Source organism: Equus quagga, chromosome 10 (genome assembly GCF_021613505.1).
Source record: "Equus quagga isolate Etosha38 chromosome 10, UCLA_HA_Equagga_1.0, whole genome shotgun sequence".
Classification (NCBI taxonomy): Eukaryota; Metazoa; Chordata; class Mammalia; order Perissodactyla; family Equidae; genus Equus; species Equus quagga.
The window spans coordinates 97,197,018-97,210,854 of NC_060276.1; the positions used below are offsets into that span (position 1 = coordinate 97,197,018).

The window sequence follows — 13,837 nt, forward strand, 5'->3', positions numbered from 1 at the left end:
GTGAATGAGACTCAAGGAGACCTACTGTGAAGGCTTCTGGGAAATTCTTTCTCTCTTGCTTTGGACTAAGTAATATACAGATGTATTCTTTAGAGCTTCTGTAGCCATTCCAATACCATGAGAGAAAGTAACCTGAAATAAGGTTAACACACAAGAGGGAGATCTAAGACAAGTGAGAAATATGGAGCAGGATCCTTGGTTGAATTTCACTTGCAGCCCACCTCTGCACTTTTCAATGAAATGAACTAGTACATCCCCTTTGTTTTGTGTTATTTTGAGTCCAGTTTTCTGTAATGGGCAACTGATAGCATCCTCATTATCACAACTGCCCTCTTTATGGCAGGCAATGTGTGGTGCAGAATAAAGCAGCACATACAGGAGAACAAAGTAAACAAGAGTGCAGGCTCTGCAATTGGACTACCTGGGTTTGAATTCCAGCTCTACCACTTTATAACTATTTAAGTCATTTAGCCTCTCGATAATGATACCTACCTTGGGGATTTGTTGTGGCAATTAAAGCACAACAATGCTGCCATAAAACAAGTACACAGTAAAGCCCAGCTACTATTGTTGTTAGGCTGCACCGTGTCATTTCATTCAAATCTTATACTGGTGCTGTAAGGCATTATCATCCTGAATTTATGGATGAGGCAGCTAAAGTTTTAGTTGAGTGACTTTCTCAAGGTCATATAGCTGAGAAATCACGGTGCCAGGTTTCAAGCCAAACCTCTTCAATTCAAAATTCCCTCATCCCCCCCTCACTTGAAATGCGATATTCACATGCGCAGGAATATTTGACTGAACACTGCTCAGTCCCCATCACGTGCAACATTCTCTGGTCCATAGTAGATATTGAATAAATATTTTTAGAGCAAATATTCTCCCTCACAGACTTTACAGTCTGGTGAAGGAGAAAGATACATAAGAAAATTATTTCAAAATTCTGCTCATTATGTTGTAACAAAGTTCTGTATAGGTAGTGGGGGAGGAATGACTAAGTTTGTCTGAGAGCAATGCTATAGCTGTTGTAGTAAGCCCTCCTGATGCTTTGGTTAGAATGGTAAGTGTAGATCACATAACAAATAGCAATTAGCTAACAGCTTGTTGGGAGAAGGTGAGGGTGGGTATTTGCCATAAACATTTCTCAAAGACCAAGGTCAGGTTTTTGATTTTCCCATATCCTATGTCTTTGACTTTTATTTTCTCTGCGTTTTTACATTTTATCCCCCAGTGTTAAGACTCTGTAAGCATGTATTTCAACACCTAGCACTTTAGAATTCTATCATCTCCTCTTAGGTATCAGAGCCAATTCTGAGACTTGAATGGGTAGTCAGGTAGTTCCTTCCTGGCATTTACATCTCTGGGATCAGGATCTGGTTGCTAACCATGTAGACATAGAAATGAATTTCACCAGCTGAACCTAATCTACAACCACCAAACTGGTGGACAATGACAGGAATGTCAATGTAGTTATTTATGATGGGAGAAAGGTGACCTGAGAATATTACACTGCCATCCACATGGGTTAACCTTTTCCCCATGACTAAGTTCACTTAGCAAAACAAATTGAAGAACAGAAGTTTGTTTGGCAGCCCAGAATCAGAGGAAGGCAAGCAGATGGTTATAAGGAACATTTATCCAAGCTATGCCAGAACCGAAAGAAATTAAATTCATTCAGTATAAGAATTTTCTAGAATAAGAGAGTCCATTTTTCGTGTCAATACTGTCCAAGTTCTTATTATGCTACCCTGAGTTCAATTCAAACCAGGCAACATTTATTGCATGACTGCTATATGTTGCGTTGGGTCCTATGAGGGCTTCCTTCTAGGAACTTACTGGTATCTCCTAGACTAATTCCTTATTTCTATCTTTCTACCTCATTTCTGATTCCAATATCTTCCTTATTTCCTAGTTTTCCCCCTGGCAAGAAGGGAGGCAAGATAATGTCTATGTTAATGTCTATGGTGTTTATTATTTGTCTTAGATTTTTTTGTTTGACCTTTAAGTAAATTACATTTTGCACTGTTTCTTGAATTGCTTTATTCAATAAGTATTCTCTGAGAACTTTGTATGATACAGGCCAGGTTTAATTAGAATTAGGAAATAATTATAAAAATCTGTGGATTGATACTTTTGAGCTTAAAGGAAGAAGGAAGTGGAATGTTAAATGAGGAGAAAAGAACTAGCAGAAGTGGACCCTGTCCCTTTCCTACGTGTGTCATCTCTGGCATACGACTTAATCCTTGGAACTCAGGTTTCTCTTCTGAAAACGGGCAGGGTTGCTGGACCTTAATGTGTTCAATAAAGAACATTAATTATTAACATTATTATATTCTTTAGATGATTTATACCTTCTTAGTTTTTTGGCAAGACATATTTATGAGTACTAACTAAAAAGCATGTTGACTTTCTAAAGGAAAATGCGTACATGAGTATGGGGAAAAGAAAACCAACAATGTCTTGTCTGATAATATAGCATTACAGCACTGCACAACAAGGAAATTAGTATGCGTAGTGACTACCATTGCTTGCTTATAATGTAACTTTGGGATCTCATTACTAAGATACTTCCTCAGACACTTCCTTAGTGTTTGATAAATTTTAGTTTCCTTCTTTCCTTTGGTTCAGTTCAAGGAGATCGTAGCAGCTTCCTTGTTGCCAAACCTGAAAAACATTTTTTTAGTCCTCATTATACTTAAGCATCCTGTAGCAGGCTCTGTGGATGAAAATGCCCTCCTTCTTGAGAGAATTTAGCTTCTGTGACACCACATTCGCCTTCTTGTCGTTGTACTGTCTTAGAAATTCCCCCTTCTTGATCCCATTTGCTGGAATCTCTCCCTGTGGGTATTCCTCATATGTTGGTGTGCCTCAGGGTTTGTCCCAGACTCCATGCTACAAAGCCTCCTTTGGTCATTCTCATCCATTCCACGGTTTCAACTACCATTTTTCACTCAGGCCTGGAATCCTCTTTTTTCCAGACTCATGTATCCAGCTGCTTCCACTCAGACGTTTCACATACCTTTTGAATTGTATGTATTCAAAACTGAGTTCATAATTCCCCTTCTACCATCGAGTAGGTTTCTCCCTTTGCTTTCTTCTTTCGGACAATGGCATCACCCCACCCCCCAGCTAAGCACATTCATTTATCAGGTCCTGCCAAATCTACAATCAACTGTCTCTTGAATTCTCCCACTTTTTTCATTTGTGGTTACTCCTTTACCTGGGTGGCATGCATGTGCTACCTGCACTAATGTGGTAGCCTCTTCACTGTCTGTTCTCCCTGCCTCCACTCTTGCCCCTGCAGTCTGTTCTCCACTCTGCAGAGTGATTTTTATGAATGCAAATATCACCTTGTCACTCTCTTTCTTAAAGACTCATTCATGTTTGCCTTCCTATCCCTAACTTCAAACCCAGGGCTTTCACATAGCAGGTGCTCTCAGTAAATCCGTGTTGAATGAACAGATGAGTTGTATAAATACTGGAGGGTCTGCCATGTTCCTTCTTGGGTCAAGCAGGACGCTTTGCAGTCAGGGAAAGCTACTTTGGTCCTTTAGTAGGTATTTGATAGCCTTCATATTATCCCTCAAGAGATGACGGATGTATCTGTCCTCTACTTGAAGTAATTCAGTGTTTGTGAGTTAAGGGGCTGTCACAGTCATCCAAGGGGTCTCCCAAGGCCAAGAGACTCCAGAGTGTTCTTTCTAAGCTAACAGGCTAAACGGTTCAGTCTTGAAGTGTCTTTTCTCAGATTGTAGTTCAGGGTTCCTATTGTGAGGCTGTAACCCTAAGTGACATCCTTCTTCATTTCTCGCTGAGGATGAGGACTGCACGCCAAGGGTGTTAAGAAAGAATCCAAGATTGACATGGAAAGAAAGAAAAAGAACTGATAAAGATCTCTAGTTTCCCCTTCTTATGGACTTCCTTCTTTACACCAAGCCTTCTTTTTCTACCAGAATTCATTTTATTTTCTACTTGTTTAAGAGAGGAGAAGGAGTTAAGGGGAATGGAGGTATAGTATTTCTATTTTCACTTAGAAGCTAGAGAACAGAAATAAAGATATGAAAAACATAAAATAGTTTCTTTTTTTTCAATAATATTCAACTCTTTATATTTCTTTTCTCTCAAACTTACACTGTGGCAGAGGCAACTAACTGTCCATCAAAATTTCTGCTCCCCCTTTCACAGTATAGAGTTGCTGCTAGGATGCAGCTACCAAGGCAGCAACTACATTTCCCAGACCCCCTTGCTCTAGTCAGAGCCATGTGACAATTCTTACCAGTGGAATTTGAGTGGGAGTTACATTGCAGGCGTGTCTTTTCCTCTTCTTTTTTTTCCCCATCTACTGACCTATGGAAAGGATTCCAAAGCCCTGGGAGATGAAGAAGCCTAAGATGGAAGGACCCAGAGTCCCTGAATCACTATGTAGAGGAAAGCTGTGTGCAGACAGGAGTGCCCACTTTGGAGTATGCTTCTTTCTTTTCTTTTTTGAAGCCACTAAAGTTGTCGGATCTGTTTGTTTTAGCAACTAGCATTAACCTCACTAACATATATACGTACCTGTATGTGTTCCAAAGAGAAATGTATACATTTTTTAATAGCGGAAAGAGGAGAAAAAAGAAACATATTTAGGAGAAAGATTCTATTTTAAAACAGCATATAATGAGTAATATTGTATGTTTTGGAAGAATGTTAAAATCTCGGGGAGCTAAATTACATTAATTTTCTGTTCTGTATATATGTTTTTTTGTCTTCAAGGTTTAATATCACTGATACATACTAGTTTATTTGTTTCTTTTAATTTCCAAATTTAAATGTGCCAATTTGCCTTCTAGGTGGAAATTAAGTCCCATTGTGGAATGAGATTAGATCAACAATTCACAAAGATCATTTTAGTTCTTTGTAACCTTAAATGAAGTAAGCTAATAAAGCATTAAATTAGCAAGTTGTAAAACTTCCTGAAGTTTTAATATGCTTTTAAATGGCAGCTCTGAGCTTATTTATCTCTAAAGCTAAAGTCAAAATCAATGTCTTTGAGTTGATAAAATGGAGTGAGGCATCATTTTATCGAGTTTAACAAAATATTGTTTCTGAATTATGAAATACAGATTATCTAATCATTCCCATATAAATGTATTTACCCAGAAATGTATTTTTCTCTAATCAGTAGCCCTGGATTCTTTGGACCATAAATATATTTCATCTCAAATGCTTTAACTGTGACATTTTCCTTGAGACTATTTCTACAAAAATTATACACTTCATTCGCATTCAGCCAAGTGAAAATGTAGAAAAGATTATAATGATAACCAGCATTTGTTTGGGGTTTCAGAGTTTACAAAAGGCTTTTATATTCACTTTCTCACTTGTTCCTCACAGAAACTGGTTAGGTAGACAACTGTCATTACCCTTGTGTTCCCTGGAGGCCCTGGGGCATAGGGAGACTGTCTGACCTCCTCAAGGTCATGCAGGTCCTAACTCAGACAATGGTTTTTCCTACTCTGCTGCACTTCTCATGTAAAAATCATATTGTGGACACTTTAAGAGAAGGACTTAAGAAGATAAATTCTTCCAGAGAATTAAATTTAAATTGTTTCATTAACTGTGGTGCATTTAATGAAAGGAAAAGCGGTCCACAAGCTGTGTAGTATTTTACTACAGCTTATAGTAATGTTCTACACACCTAATATTGGGAGCGTATTTTCCACGTAGTGAAATAAATTCTAAAACAGTGCTGTCTGATAGACCTTTGTATTATGATGAAAACGTTCTATCTCTGTGCTGTTCAATACAATAGCCACTAGCCATACGTGGCTACTGAGCCATGCTAATATGGCCACAGAGACTAAGGAATTCAGTTTTTATTTTAGGTAATATTAATTATTTAACGTTTCAATTTCAAGAACCACGTGTGGCTAGTGTTTACATTATTGGACAGTGTAGTTATGGAAAACTGAAATTTATCTATTTAAATGTTATACCTATTCTTTTGAAGGTTAGAATTGTTTAATTAAAATATATTTTCAAAGTGCTTTCATTTGATATTATTTAAACCAAAATCAAAATTTATTTTATAAATAGTACTTCCAACCCAGAGATAGTCTTCAAGCATCCTTACACATGTTCTTTGTTGCCTTGTTATGGTTTTTTTTTTTTTGACCCTCTTTAAATGTCTGTATTCTACTTGCCTTTGACTTGCTGCAGAGACCACAAAGTATGGTGAAGAGAAACACATGCAAGTGGGGACTTGAGGTTCTCAACCTGGTTCAACCAAATCAATTCTGATTTAATTTCAGTATTAGGGTCCCCTATTACATTTATTAGAGAAAAAAGAAATTTTGCAACTAAAATGATAATTGAAAGCAACTGCACTTGTTGGACATTTAATCACTAGTTAAGTGGGAACTTGCTGCATTTCAGAGACCTAACTTCTGTTCATATTCTCTTCAGAAACACTAATGATGATGATGACGAAGATAATGACGATGGTGATAATGATAATAATATCAATATCTAGGAGTTATAGTAATGTGTCTTCTGTGCCAGACACTAAACACTTTCCATACATTAAGCAATCACAATAATCCTATAAGGTAGGTTCTATTAATATATTTATTTAGCAAATGAGGCAACTAAGTTAAATTACTTGCCCAAGGTCACACAGTCAGGACAGAGGTTTCAGTGTCTCTGCTCTTAACCATATGCTATACTGCCTATCCTGGAACTTAACCTAGAGTTTATATGCCTTCCTTTTCTAAAACAGTATTTCTAAAACTATATATTCTTTTTGGTCTTTTCAAAGAAGAGTGATAGTTTCCCCTTGGCATTTTTGAGAAGATATTCATGTCAGGTTTACTCTAATTTAGCTTCCTTTTCATTTTAGGTGCACCACTCTCTTCCTTTAATGTTGTGAATAAAATGTTCTTTCTCAGTTTTAATCAGTGCAGTTTTAACTGAGAGGGAGATGCACATGTTGGTATTACTACTGGATGAAAATCTTCTGTTAGAAGTCTTACTCAAATGTAGGTTAATAACCACTGTTAGTGAGGAGGGTAGAAGAGTAGAAGTAATGCTGGTTTCCCTCTTTGGCATTCTTCAATGATGGGCTAAGATGACGATACCTCCTAGGTTTTGTAAACTTGCAGTGTTCCAGGTACCCTGCATTTAATGTTCCTGGGAATCTTTCAAGTTACTAGTAGGATTCTCACTATACAGAGCTGAAAAAACTGAGGATCATAGGTTAGGAATTTCCTCAAAGTTGAAGAGAAAGTGAATGGAAGGATGCAAACTAAGGTCACTTTGACTTCAAGCACAATTCTTTTTTCACAATATATCGCATTGTTTCCCTGTTTGTATCACCATTCTATGTACCCCCTATTCTATGAACTGATCAAAATTCCTTGTCAGATTCTGGCCTTCCTTTCCATTGAACCCATGTAATCCATAAATACAAAGGGGAGATATATAGATAGACATATATAGATATGTATATGTGTGTGCATGAGTATGCGTATGTGTGCATGTTTCTATCCTAGTGTCAATTAATTAAATTTTGAATTCAATGTGCCAATAACTTTTTAATTTCCCTTTCCTCTTAAAAATTCTACATGACTTGTACATGAAGTTCTGCTTCTAACAGAATTTGGAAAACAGAAAGGCTGTTAGATAGTCACACCTCATTTATTCAGATGTAGTATTTGTATTAAATACTAAATTAGATAATCTTTCTGCTTTACAAATTATATGGTCAGATCGAGTTCCACAGAAGAGAGATACCTCTTAATATTGGCATTCAGTAGCTTCCCAAATAATTGAATTAGTTTAGAACAAAATCTTTAAGTTTTATGGTTGCTACATTCAATTTTTTTTTTTTTTTGCTCATCCTTGTAGTCTGAATTAGGATTTTATTGAATTTTCTTTCCTTTCTCAGTAACTGCTTGATAATTCAATATATCAAGTAATCACACAGATTTACTTTTTTGAAAATCTAGGCCCTTTTCCTGTATTTTTAAAGCATATTACCAAAAATTATGTATGGAAGTGTTCAGTTTAATTGCATGCCATTGTTTTTGGATCCTTGAGGTAATGTATAGCTACCACTTCCAAAGAAAGATTTAGTTAGAAGATGTCCACAATTGAATATGTTACACTGACCTAGTTTATATTATGTTTAGAAAGTAAAGCTACTTCTTCTTGTGTTTTTAATGGTGAAAAACTGGATTTTAGTATATAATTAACACATATATAATTAAAATGTTTACTATGAAATATATGATATATTTCACATATGTATAAAAAGATATATGAGAAGAATGTAAACATTTATAGGTAGAGTTTAAAGCAGTGTTGTCCTCTAGAAACATAACGTGAATCTTATATGTAATATTAAATTTTCTCTTAGCTGCATTAGAAAAAGTAAAACAAAACAGAGAAATTAATTTAATGATATATTTTAACCAAGTATATTCCAAATATGATCATTTAAACATGTAATAAATATGAAAAATTATTAATCCTATATTTAACATTTTTCTGAACTAAGTCATTGAAATCCAGTGTGCATTTTACACTTTTGGCACATTTCAAGCCCTCAGTATTCACAAGTGGCTTCCATATTAGACAATGCAGGTTTAAAGAAGAATCTAAACATCTATGTTCCAAGCTTTTGGGTTGAAAAAATAGAACATCATCAGTATCTTGGAAGACCCCTGTTACCCTTGTCCCTAGTCACCTCCCTTCCGTCCTCAGCCAAAAGTAACTACTATCTTGAATTTCGAGTCAGTTATTCTCATGTTTGTTTATGTATTTTTATTGCCTATGTTTGTATTTTTCAACAATAGTTTTGTTTTGCCTGCATTTAAACTTTATATTAATGGAATCACTCTTTAGTCTTCTCTGTGGCTTTTTTCTCTCAACATTATATTTCATATATTTATGTTGATCAATGTGTATCCTATTGTATGGATATAACACAATTTATGTATTTCATGTGTTGATAGACATTTGGGTTGTTTTCAGTTTTTTTAATCACAAGCCACACTACATGTGCATACTTGCACGTGCTTTCTGGTACATTTGTAAGCATTTCTCAAGGGTATATATTTGCTAGTAGATTTGCCAGGTCATAGGGTATGCTCACAGAAGTGGAAATGATTGATTTGCTGCAATTTATGCTGCACACAAATTTGATGTTTTAAGTAAACCACATTTAAGACTTTGACTGAATTAAAAAATGCCTTATCGAAGCCAATTAAAGTGAGCTGAGAGTTTGCATTTTTTAAACACAGCACAAACAAAATTACTCCTTATGCTTAATGGGTCAATTCAGTTGATTAACTTTAGAGCAAACTTTTAGTGTTATCTAAAAATTTATCTATAGCTAGTTATTAAATAGAAATAGTTTAATTAGGATTAGTTTTGTCTATATATAGAAAATTCAAAAGATCCATGGCTTACACAAGATGGAAGTTTTTATTACTCAAGTAAAAGAGGTCAGAGGTGGGCAGCCAAGGGAATGAGATTATTTTTTCATTCTACTATACCATCTTAGCCCATAGCCGCCCTCCTAAAGTTTTCCTCATGTTCCACAATGGCCACCAGAGTTCCAGTCATCAAGGCTATATTACACTGTAGACCTGAAAGTTTACAAGGGAAGGCAAAAGGACACATCCACTTGCTGAATCAAAGAGTGGTTCTGCATGTGCTTTCAAGAAGTAGTTCTGCACATACTACATAACACTTCTGCTCGCACCTTATTGGCCTTAACTTGTGATGTTAATCATCATATCGTGTAATTTTTTTTGAAACTTAGAGTTGAATTTATGAATATCTTGGCACTATATCACGGCTATATCTAGCTACAGGAGAGGCAAGAAGAGAGGTAATTGAGTTGTTTGTTGTCCGGTTGGTTATTTATAAGACAGGAGTGAAGGAAAGCAAGTGTTAATATTCAGAACATTGATTTTGATTTCTCAGCTCAATCATGCCAAAAAGGAATGTTATTAATCGTTTAGGAGAACTAAATCAATTTTAACTTAGACTCTGGCATGAGCACTTTCTAGGTTAAAAAAAGAAATAGAATTTTGTCTCCAACCCTCTTACTGTTCCAATACCCCTCCCCTAAGAGTGGCTTCAGTTTATAAAGACTAGAGAAATTAAGAGATTCAGAACAACTGATATATTTTGGATTTACTTCATATATTTTTAACAGCTTTATTGAGATATATTTCACCTACTATACTATTCACCCATTTAAAGTGTACAACTCAATGGGTTTTAGTACATTCAGAGTTGTGCAACCATCACCAGCAGTTTTAGAATATTTTTATCTCCCCCAAAAGAAACTCTATACCTGTTAATGGTTACTCCTAATTCACCCCCAGCCCCTCTCCTCTCACCATCTTTAGGCAAACATGCATCTACTTTCTGTCTTTATAGATTTGCCTATTGTGGACATTTCATGTAAATAGAATCATATAATATTTGGTCTTTTGCAATTGGCTTCTTTCACTTAGCATAATGCTTTTAAAGTTCATCTATATTGTGGCATATATCAATACTTCATTTTTTTAATTAAGATTATGATAGTTAACAACCTTGTGAAATTACAGTTGTACATCATTATTAGTCATGTTGTAGGTACACCACTTCACCCCTAGTGCCCTCCCGCCTGCCCCCCTTTCCCCTGGTAACCACCGATCAGTTCTCTTTGTCCATATGTTAACTACCACCTATGAGTGGAGTCATACAGAGTTCATCTTTCTCTGTCTGGCTTATTTCACTCAAGATAATACCCTCAAGGTCTATCCATGTTGTTGTGAATGGGACGACTTTGTCCTTTTTTATGGCTGAGGAGTATACTTCATTCCGTTTTATGCCCAAATAATATCTATTGTGTGGACATGCCACATTTTTGTTTATATTATCCATTCATCAGTTCATGGACATTTGAGTATTCTCCACTTTTTGGCTATTATGCATAATGCTACTATAGACGTGCATGTACAAGCTTTTGTGTGGACATATGTTTTTATTTACTAGAAATGGAATTGCTGGGTCATATGGTAGCTCTATGTTTAACTTTTTTGAGGAACTACCTACCAAATTGTTTTCAAAGATGATATACCACTTTATATTCCCACCAGCAGTATATGAGAGTTCTAATTTCTCCACATCCTCGCCACCACTTTTTTTTAATGTTTTTCGAAAAATTATTATAGTCATCCTAATGGGTACCTTATTGTAGTTTTAATTTTCATTTCCCTGATAATTAATGATGTTGGGCATCTTTTCCTGTTCTTATTGGATATTTATATATCTTCTTTGGAGAAATGTCTATTCAGATCCTTTGTCCATTTTTAATTGGGTTATTGTGTTTCTGTTATTGAGTTGTAAGTTTTTTGTATATTCTAGATGTAATTCCTTTATCAGGTATATGATTTGCAAACATTTTGTCCCATTCTGTAGGTTGTCTTTTCGCTTTCTTAATGGAGTCTTTTGAAGCACAAAAGTTTTTAATTTTTAAGAAGTTCAGTTGCTCTATTTGTTCTTTTGTGCTTTTGCTGTCATATCAAAGAAGGCTTAACCTGAGCCAAGGTTAAAAGATTTACTCTTATATTTTATTTTAAGAGCTGTGTTGTTTTAGTTCTTTTATTTAGTTTCGCTATCCATTTTGAGTTAATTTTTGTGTATGGTGTGAGAAGGGGCACAACTTCAGTCTGTTGCATGTGAATTTCCAGTTGTCCTAGGACCATTTGTTGAAAATATTATTCTTTCCCCATTGAATTGTCTTGGAACTCTTGTCAAAAATCAATTGACCATCTCTTTCATCTTGTTTCTCTCCAGACTCTCAATTCTATTCCGTTGATCTCTGTTTATCCTTATGCCAGTACTTCATATATGTTTTTAAAGTATATGCATCCATATAGCACATCAGTATATATAGAATATATGTACAATATGTATTGTGTGTGTATGCATTACACATAAACATGTATTCTGTAAGTGGTGGTCAAGAGTTTGATTTCTGAGATTAGTCTGGATCATTTGAAATCACAGCTACATCAAATACCAGCTGTGTCTCTTTGAGCAAGTTCCTTTAACTAGTGAAAAGCTCAATTTCCTCTCCTGTGAAGTGGGATGAGCATAGTGCCAACCTGATAGGGTTATTTTGAGTATTAAATTAGATAATTCATGTGAAATCTCTAAATCCAGTGCCTGATTTACTGGTTGATTACTAGATATTAGCCACAATTATTATATTCAGTATTGCTATTATATATTTCCTATAAAGTAAAGGCTGTTGCTTAATTACTTTATAAATTTTGCTTAGCAAGTCACATTTCTCTTGAGAGGTAGTTAGGCAAGTTACCATGTAGGGGCTATGAAATAAAGGAAAGAGAAATAGAATAGTGAAGTTGATCATGTGTTCTAGAACTTCTCGGCCAATGCCAGTAACACATATTTTGTTCCATTTTTCATTTATGTGTCGGGCCATGTGTGCCAAATCCTGATTTGGAAAGGCGACCTTTGGAGTAGGCTCTGAAATGTCATGAGATAATGAGATAAGCATGTACTTCTAGGTTTCTTCCAACCTTGTTTTAAAAGAAGCTCCTCTTCACTTGTTGAAATCTATCAATGCCCATCCCCTCGAAGACATGTTCCCCTCTTAACAACTCACTCCTTATGTAACCCCATCTTTTACATAGTTTCGATTATATTTTCTTCAACTTTAATATTTATCTCTGTTGCTTATATATTTGTTTGGAGGGCCCACTTCCCCAATTACATTGTAAGCTTCCCCAGAACGGGAAAGAGTGTTTGTATCAGTCTGCTAGAGCTGCCATAACAAAATAACACAGACTGGGTGGCTTAAATGACACAAATTGATTTCTCACAGTTCTGGAGGCTAGGGGTCCAAGATCAAGGTGTTGGCAGATTTGCTTTCTCCTGAGACCGCTCCCCTTGGCTTGCAGATGACCATCTTCTTGCTGTGTCTTCACATGGTATTTTTTCTGTGCACACACCTCCAAGGAACTCTTCGTCTTCTTATAAGGACACCAGTCATAGGATATTAAGGCCCTACTTGTATGAACTCATTTAACCTTAACTGCCTCTTTCAAGGCCCTATATCCAAATTCAATCATATTGGGGATTAGAGCTTCAACATAAGAATTTAGAGGGGGCACACAATTCAGTCCATAACAGTGCCTGTATCCTGAAGGTAGTCTTTAATTAGTTAATTAATTAATTCCAATTTACTGAGAATGTCTTTTGTTTAGGGGAATAAACCAGTGATATGAGAGGGGTGGGTGGTTTTCTCTGAAGTGTGAAATTGCTCTGGCCCAGCATGATTTTTAATCAAATGCTCTTTGGGGGCAAGTAAGTTGAATCACTATGAGAGAAGGTTTAAAAGAGAACAAGTTGTAACTGCAACTCTTAATTAAAAGAAAACCAGGCTTTGTTTATATGCCAACAAGTCAAATAACTGGCTATAATAGGTAATAAAGCAAAAGAGTCAATCCACCATTATCATGACCTACTAGGAAATTTCAATGGCTTGTCCATTAGACCCACAAACCCTTTCTTTGCCCACCTTAGAGGTGGGACAATAGGGGAAACCAACATTTGCAAAAATGGCACTATTTTTCAGAATTTGTGCCAGGTACTTAATAGCTGTAATTTCCCAAAACCCTCACAGTTTAAGATATAAGTCAAACTGGCCCCGAGTATCAGACGAGAATTCTGAGACTCGACAAACTAAAATAAGTTATTTGAAGACAGACAAATAGAAGGAGTTGAGCTATTCTATTTGAATGTAAGATTTTTTTAAAGCAGAATT

At 35.8% G+C, this 13,837-nt stretch overlaps 1 protein-coding gene across 9 annotated transcripts in view; it reads left to right on the plus strand.

Moving 5' to 3' along the window:
- Positions 1-13,837, plus strand: part of DMD (dystrophin) — a 2,273,580-nt gene that overhangs the window by 1,420,023 nt on the left and 839,720 nt on the right. The window lies entirely within an intron of this gene.